Genomic DNA, 8,809 nt, shown 5'->3' on the forward strand with positions numbered 1-8,809 from the left:
AGCAGGCCCAGTTTCTTCGCTGGCAGTCACCAGCGGGCTCTGTTCCCCTGCCTGCGGCCTCCGCCGCCAGCGGACCCAGTATCCTCACCGCGGCCACCTTTGCCCTCCTCAACATGGCTGCCAGCAGGTTGGGCCCAGTGCTCTCGCTGCTGCCACCATCGGCCCCAGTTGGCCAACTGCGGCCTCCACCGCCAGCGGGCCCAGTCTCCTCGCCAGCGGCCGCCAGCGGACTCAGTTCCCCCGCCCGCAGCCACCACCACCAGCGGGCCCAGTCTCCCCGCCGCAGCCGCCTTTGCCCTCCTCAACATGGCCGCCCATATCTGGGCGGCCATATCTTTCACGCACGTTCTGGGCATGCGCTCTGCGGGTTGCAAAAGGACACGGGCACACACCTTACCACTTTATTATAGAAGACTGCAAATATAAGTTTTGGAGAGAGAATTCATATACTCTACAGAGTTTAATTCAGGATAAGTCTAAGGTGAAATATCTCCAAATGTTATCAGAACATTCGGCTCAACAACCTCCATGGTTACATTATCTTCAGATCAGTTCAACTGTGCAGAAAGACTTACAAAGACAAGGGGGGGAATTCAGAGAACTAACTGATTTTGAAGATTTGATTAACCGAAATATCAACCATATGCTGGGTGCGATACATACGTTGCTATTGAAATATGAGACAGAAACTGAGCAAATTAAAGAATGTATGATAAAATGGATACAGAATATCAATAGATGATAGATATCTTCAATTGGGAACATCAATGGAAGAAGAATGTCAAATTTACTTCAAGTAATAATTTAAGGGGAAATTGGTATGAGATGTTTTTCAGGTAGTATAAAACTCTACTGATCATTAACAAGATCGATAACTGTTTCCCAAAGGAATGCTGGAAGTGTGATCAACAAGTGGGGATATTTTATCATATGTGGTGGACTTGTAACAAAGCCCAATCATTTTGGAAGCAAATTCACTCTAAAATGGAGCGGATTTTGGAAATGAAATTCCCTTTTTTGCCAGAACTCTTTCTTTTAAATATGACAAAACCTCACATTCCCATTAAGTTTACTGAGTTATCTTTATATATGATTATCACAGCTAGGATTCTATATGGTAGTCCATCTTTAGATGATTGGTTTTTAAAATTATGGGATTACACTTCTATCTCTAAAGTTACTGCTTATATGAATAATGCCTCTACAGAGTCATTTATACTTGTCTGGGAACCTTTTACAAACTTTAATACTTGACAAGGTCAGAATTTGTTCCCGAGATCTGGGTTTGATCTGTAGTCTACTCTGTATACCCACTGTAATCATACCTGATGTAAATCCATTTCTTTCTTGACCTCTGACTTGCTTTAAGGGTCTTACCTTATTCTATGTTTCAAGAGTTGTAACTATGCGTTGTTGTTGTTTTACTATTTTAATAAACAAATAATATTCATTATTATTTTTTTAAAGGAGCAATGTCATTTCTGCAGATGACTTGCCCAGGTGGAGAGACCTCCTGGTTGAAAGAGTTAGGGAAGAGGAGGTCATTAGGACTGGCAGAGACCAGGAGGACGGTGATGGTGTGCCCCGCAAGCATGCGCAACCCACACCAAACAGCAGCAGTGTGGGTGACCTTTCAGCTCCCACTCCTTCTTCTTCCCAGTCCGGCGGTGCAGCATCATATTCATTCATTCATTCATTCGATTTCTATACCACCCTTCCAAAAATGGCTCAGGGCGGTTTACACAGAGAAATAATAAATAAATAAGATGGCTCCCTGTCCCCAAAGGGCTCACATTCTAAAAAAAAAAAAACGAGATAGAAACCAGCAACAGTCACTGGACGTACTGTGCTGGGGGTGGATAGGGCCAGTTACTCTCCCCCTGCTAAATAAAGAGAATCACCATGTTAAAAGGTGCCTCTTTGCCAAGTTAGCAGGGGTAACAGACAGCGGTGCCAATGCAACAAGCAGTTCCTCCCACTAAAACAGCCCAGTGGTTTAAGCAGGTGTGCCTTGGCGCCTTGCCCGGTTTGTGGGATGCTCGGCCTACCAGGCCCACGAGTGCTGCTCAATGCATTGCACAGTACTTGGAGGAGCCTGTGGAGGAGCCACAGGATGGACCACAGTGGTCCAACCACAGATGGACCACGCACAGTTCTGGGCACCCCATTGCCAAGTCTGGCCTCTCCTGCCCACCAACCAGCGTCCAGAGCAAGCGGGTGTTTTCACGTGCTGGCAACGTGGTAACTCCCGCTCAGCCCTGGTTGGACCCTTGCTTGGTCGAGCAGCTGGTTTTTCTCAAAGTTAACCTCCCCCTGCTGGGCTACCCTGAGTTGGATGTTGAGCTGGGCAAGTGATTGGCCCATGGTTGACCCAGGGTGCCGGTCACCTGCCCGGCAGCCACTTCCACTCACCCCTCCCCTCCCCACTTCCTTCTTCAGCCATGCCATGTCGCAGCATGCCCGCTAGTGCTGTGACTTGGCAACTGGATACACCCCCCCCCCCACACACACAGGCATAACCCGATGCTGAACTAGCCCCTGGTTCCACCTGACCACATCACTCAGGGGGCCATGGGTACACACACAGACACTAGGCAGTTTGTTCCAGTGTGGCACTGTGTAGATGTGTAAATATGTTGATGTGTGTTGTGTTGCTTGCTGTTCTACGTAGTTGACTTGTTGGAGGGCAGCAGGACTGCCAAAATGTGTATTTGTCAATATTTCAGAGTGTGTAAATATGTGCTTGTGTAGATAGGAGTGTTGTGTGTGCATATGTGTGTGTGAGTGTGTGTGCGCATGGAGGTTTCTTCTGTGGTGTGTTTGTGTGGGTGGTGGATGTTGTCAGTAGTAGTAGTAGTAGTAGTAGTAGTAGTAGCAGTAGCAGTAGCAGTAGTAGTAGAGGTTTTTTTCTTTCCTTTCTGTAGATAAGAGTTTTTGGTCTAGTTTGTGTAGATAGATAATTGTTGGTGGTGTAATTATTACTGTATAGCTGCTGTAGAGATGGATTTGTATATATACTTGTGTATATATGTATTTGTGAATTGTTTTATCAAATGTGCCCTCCTCTTCCCTCTCGTTTGGTTCTGCTGACATGCACGCAAAGACACACACCAGACATGCATGCACTGGCCATGATGAGTAAGCAGTCTCCTGCCACACCACATTGTGTGTGTGGCCTCCACTGACCCACATTTGAGCCAGACTTTCCTATCCCTTTAATTTTTTCAGAGCCCCCTTCTCTTTCCCCTCTTCTGGCTAGCAGCACACACACCACAATCGCAAACGTGCATGCACACCACTGATGACTATATGTGCTCTGGTGCCACCACATGCCTGGGGCCCTGTGTGGCCTCCAGCAAAGATGTGATGGACCAGACACTCTGAGGTGTTTCTTTCCCCACAGGCAAAACACATCCATTGCACATGAACAGAAGAGCAGAAGAACCAGGTGCATAGCGTGTGTTACTTCAAGTTATCCTTCAGTGTGTTTTTACCTTGCCCCTCTTTCTTTGCAGTTTGCGTGCTGGGTTGGTTTTACTGCCTTGCACCATCATGTTAGGTCTTGCTGGTTTGTGGCTGTTGTTGTGTATTCTGTGGTGTTGTTTGGTTGGGTCCCCTTGGCTTTGCAGTTGTGCAGGCACAGCAGCAGGTCTGTTTCTGTGGTGGTTTTTTGGTTTCCAGTTGGTTGTCTTTTTAGTTGTGCCACTGTGTGTTGCCATGGTGGCCTGCTAAGGGCACAAATCTGGGGTGGATGGTGGGCACCCAGGGGTACCAAGCACCCACTGAACCCCAAAGCAATTGGACACTTCTGTGAGTTTAGATTTCCCCCATTTTTGCATTCCTCCCATAGGGAATAATGGCGATTTGAGTGGCTCAGCTGGCCCATTCCCCCCCCCCTTTTTGTGGGGGGTGCCAGGGCATCCCAAAGTGGGTCTGGGGGCATGGTGGGTTGTGCCACAACTCCCCGAAGGCAGCCCCAAGCCGGTGGGGTTCACGGGTCCCCCCCCCCAAATTATTTTAGTTACTGTCCTTTTAACAAGTCTATCTCTATCAGAGTAGCTTCTCTGGTTTGTGTGTATGTGTCTATCTATCTATCTATCTATCTATCTATCTATCTATCTATCTATCCACACATACCAGAGAAGCTACTCTGATAGAGATAGACTTATTAAAAGGATGTGTGTGTGTGTGTGTGTGTGTGTATGAAAAGATCTTCATAGGGGTTCATTGAGAGAACTCATATAGCCACCAAGAATCCAATTTGTAATTGGACTTGCTGTGTATGAGTTCTGTCAATGAATCCCTATGGAGATCTTTTCATACACATATATATACAGACCAGAGAAGATATGTGATAGAGAAAGACTTGTTAAAAGGACAGTAACTAAAATAATTCTGGGGTGGGGGGGCACCATGAACCCCACTGGCTTGGGGCTGCCTGGGAGAAGTTGTGGCACAACCCACCATACTCCCAGACCCACTTGTTTCCACAAAGGGGGGAATGGGGCTACCTCAAACCCCCATTATTCCCTATGGGAGAATTGTAAAAATTGGGGAAAGCTTTTTAAAAAATCATTACATATCATAGGAGTGTCCAATTGCTTTGGGGTTTGGTGGATGGTTGGCACTCCTGGGTGTCTGCCACCCACCCAGATTTTGTGCCCCTAGGTGTTCTACTTAGGGAGTAATGGGCCAGTTCAATTTGGGGATGGAGTCAGGGATCCCTGGAATCAGGGATGGACACCTCATCTCAGCAGGAAGTGCATTCCACAGTCCTGGGGTGACTGTCAAGAAGGCTCACCTACAAGTTGCCACCAGATGAGCCGGCGGCTCTTTCAGGCAAACTTCCCGGGACAATCTTAATAGGAGGCGGAATTCATAATGAAAAAAGGCATTCTTAAATACCCAAGCCATTAAGGGCTTTATAGGTAATAACCAGCACTTTGTATTTTGCTTAGAAACCTATTGGTAGCCAGTGTCGTTATTTTAGAAATGAACTAATTTAGTCTCTTCGGGACATCCCAGAGACCAGCAATTGAAGTTTCCGGACTACCGGAAAAGAAAGCCCCACATAGAGTGCATTGCAGTAGTCAAGCCTGGAGGTTGCCAGCAGATTTGATAATCCATGGGTGAAGAACAAGATCAGGGATGCCACCCATCATTTATGGAAGTTGCAGTCAACAACAGGAATCCCTGCTGCAGGGCATACTGGTCCCCAATCTCTGCCTTGTTAAAAACCAGGGCAGAGGTGGTGGCAGCAGCCTAGCTTAAAAGAACAACCAGGATGGAGAAGAATGGTGAGTCACTGGCAGAAGTGGCATCTGACAAATATTGGGTGCCCCTCACAGCTTCTGCCAATCTCTACCTGAGGCGACTGCCTCACAACAAGTCATTAGCAGGCTGGCCCTGCATTAAGTCAAAGAGCAAGGTTTCCTGCAGGTGTGTTACTCAGACCATCATTGCTTCCATATTTAGTTGTGCCATCTGAATTAGTGATGTGCGAACAGGTTCATTTCTGAACCTGTTCAACATCAAACCGGTTCGGTTCGATGGTTCGATATCAGACTGGATCCCGGTTTGGTTCAATATCGAACTGAACTCACCCCCCCCCCCCGGCCTGTTCAGGGGATTCTAACTTTAAATTCTATTTATTTATTTATTTATTTATTTATTTATTTATTTATTTATTTATGTGCTCACCCCATCCAGGGGGCTTCTCTAAGGCCACGGGGGAGTCTCCAGAGGTTCACCCTCCCCCTGCTGGCCTCTGTTAATGCCCAAATCACCTGGTTCAGGTGGTCTTTGACCCATTCCGGGCCTCACTCCCATGGTGCGGCCATTTTGGAGGCTGCTACACATGCCCAATGGGCTTCTGTGTGGCCTCGGAGAAGCCCCCCCCCGCCCGAGGGGGTGAGTAAATAAATAAAAAAGTTAATTTTAAAAATGTTAACCCCCCCCGGACCAAACTGCACCGGGGGGGGGGGGGTGCGTTCGAAGGTGGCAAAACCAAACATGCCCAGTTTTGCCCAAACCGGGGAACATGGTTTTGTGCACAACCCTAATCTGAATATCCAGTCAACTCTTCCAAGACTTTCCCCTTGACAAGGTGATGGTCTTTTTAGTCTACTTTAGTCATGGAAAGTAGCCTTATGAGATCACTTTGCTATCTGGGTGCCCATGTGTGTTTCCGTCTGTCCATGTGTGTGTGTCCAACAGCATCACAATTTTTGGACCGATCTGGACCAAGTTTGGTACTGTTGTAGTGCCTCATAGGGACACCTTAATGGCATATTTGTAATGACATCATCCACCCCAGTTCAAAATGGAGGATGTGTGAACATTTGAGGTGGATGTGAGCTAACTACTTAAAGAATTTTCACCAAATTTGGTATCTATGTTCACAATATAGAGGTCATTAAACCTGGATATTCCACACATATATTCCAGAACCCATTTCAAGATGGCAGCTGTGTGTATGTATGTGTCCCCCAACAACTTTGCAATGCCTGGACCAATTTGGAGCAAATTTGGTACAATTGTAGTGCCCCATACAGACATGTCAAAAGCATACATTTAACCTCTTTTCCTCTTGGAAAGTAGCCTTATGAGATCACATTGCTGTCTCTGTGTGTGTCTATCAATCCATCTGTCTGTCTCTGTGTGTCCCAACAATGTTGCAATACCTGGACTGATGTGTACCAAATCTGGGAGTTTTAGTGCCACATAGGGACTCCTCAATGGTGTATTTTGTAATTGCATCATCCACCCCATGTCAAGAAAGCAGAGATGTGAATGTTTGAGATGGAAGCAGGCTAACTTGTGAATCGCCTAACCAATTTACACAAAACTGGGTATACATTTTAAGATTATAAACCTTGATATCCCATCAATGAACTCCAGAATCTATTTCAAAATGGCGGCTCTGTGTGTGTTCCTCCCTAACAACTTTGCAGTGCTGGGACCAATTTGTATCAAACTGAGTACAGTTGTAGTGCCACATAAGGACCTTTCAACAATGTGTTCTATAATGACATTATTATCTTATGGTGATCTTTCATCTATGCAAGGTGCACCCTGTTTTACAGATGAGGCTCTGGTGACTACTGTTTTACTGTCGTGCCTGTTGCATTTGTTGTTTAAGAACAAAAAGTGAATTAATTTGAAGACGTTAATTATCAATTAAAATTAGAGTGAAAGGAATTAATTCTTGCCAGAACTCCTTGGTTGTTGAAGTGGCAGTCTGCCGAGCTCATGATGTGGTGTGAGAGCCATCTGGTGGCTAAAGGCAGGATTGCAGGCATTTCCCTGGCTAGAACTTCAGGAGGTCCTGGATGGAAGCCAAATTTAGGCTGCAAGGTAGCATATTGAAGTCCAGGACCCCCTAGGTAGCATTCTCAGAAATGCTACCTGTTCCACTTGCAGGGCCTATGAGATAAGCAGCGCTGAGGTATCCCAATGCGTGAATGAGACGGTGGTGCCGGGAGGAGTGGTTTAGATTTGTTTGGTGAAAAGAAAACTGAAAGGGAAAATCAAGAGAGTCACTTCACTCCAAAATGCATGGAGTTTATTTAAAACCAAAATACTAGAAGCTCAGTTGAAATGTATACCAAAAAGGTGGAAAGGTACCACCAAGTCTGGGAGTGTGACAAGAAAAGTCAAAGAAGCTATAAAGGGGAAGAAGATTTCCTTCTGAAATTGGAAGGCCTGCCCAAATGAAGAGAACAGGAAGGAACATCAGCTCTGGCAAAAGAAATGCAAGGAGACAATAAGGGATGCAAAAAGAGAGTTTGAGGAGCATATAGCTAGAAGTGTCAAGCGGCTTAACAAAAACTTCTTTAAATATATCAGAAGCAGAAAACCTGCCAGGGAAGCTGTTGGACCCTTAGATGATGAGGACACAAAAGAGATTATTCAGGAGGATAAGGAGATTGCAGAGAAGCTGGATGAGTTCTTTGTGTCTGTCTTCACGGCAGAGGATACTGACCATATTCCCACTCCTGAACTGAGCTTCTCAGGCTTGGCGGCCGAAGAACTGGACCAATTTCAGGTGATGAGAGAGGATGTTCTAAACTGTCTTGAAAAACTAAAAATTAACAAATCACCAGGGCCAGATGGCATCCACCCAAATGTGAAACTGCTGATCTCCTATCAGAAGTAGAAAACCTGCCAGGGAGGCAATTTACCCCTTACATGATGAGGGTGTGAAAGGGATTATTAAGGAGGATAAGGGGATTGCAGAGAAGCTGAATGAGTCCTCTGCATCTGCTTTCACGGTGGAGGATACTGATCATATGCCCTCTCTGGAATTGAGCTTCTCAGGTTTAGAGGCTGAAGAACTGGGCCAGTTGGAGGTGACAAGGGAAGATGTTCTAGACTATCTTGAAAAACTAAAAATTAACAAATTGCCAGGGCTGGATAGCATCCACCCCAAAGTCCTTAAAGAACTCAAATGTGAAATTGCCGACCTCCTTGAAAAAATATATAATTTATCCCTATAATCAGACTCTGGACTGGACTGGAAAGTAGCCAGTGTAACACTGGTTTTCAAAATGGGATCCAGGAAATTGGAGGCAGAAAGTTTAAAAAAAAATTAAGGTAGAATTCCTGAACTCGAACCGAACTGGAGGTTGATCAGGGGTATTTGGGTGTTCACAAAACCAAACATGCCTGGTCCAATTTTAGTCTGGTTCAGACTCGAACCCAACCAGGCATACCGGTTTTGTGCACACCCCTAAATGTTAACTCTGAGCCGTATAGTAGAAAGTGTCAGAGATAACTACTGCTCTGATCATCAGACCTACATGTTATA

The sequence above is a fragment of the Hemicordylus capensis genome, chromosome 6 (assembly GCF_027244095.1).
Source record: "Hemicordylus capensis ecotype Gifberg chromosome 6, rHemCap1.1.pri, whole genome shotgun sequence".
In the NCBI taxonomy this organism is placed as follows: domain Eukaryota; kingdom Metazoa; phylum Chordata; class Lepidosauria; order Squamata; family Cordylidae; genus Hemicordylus; species Hemicordylus capensis.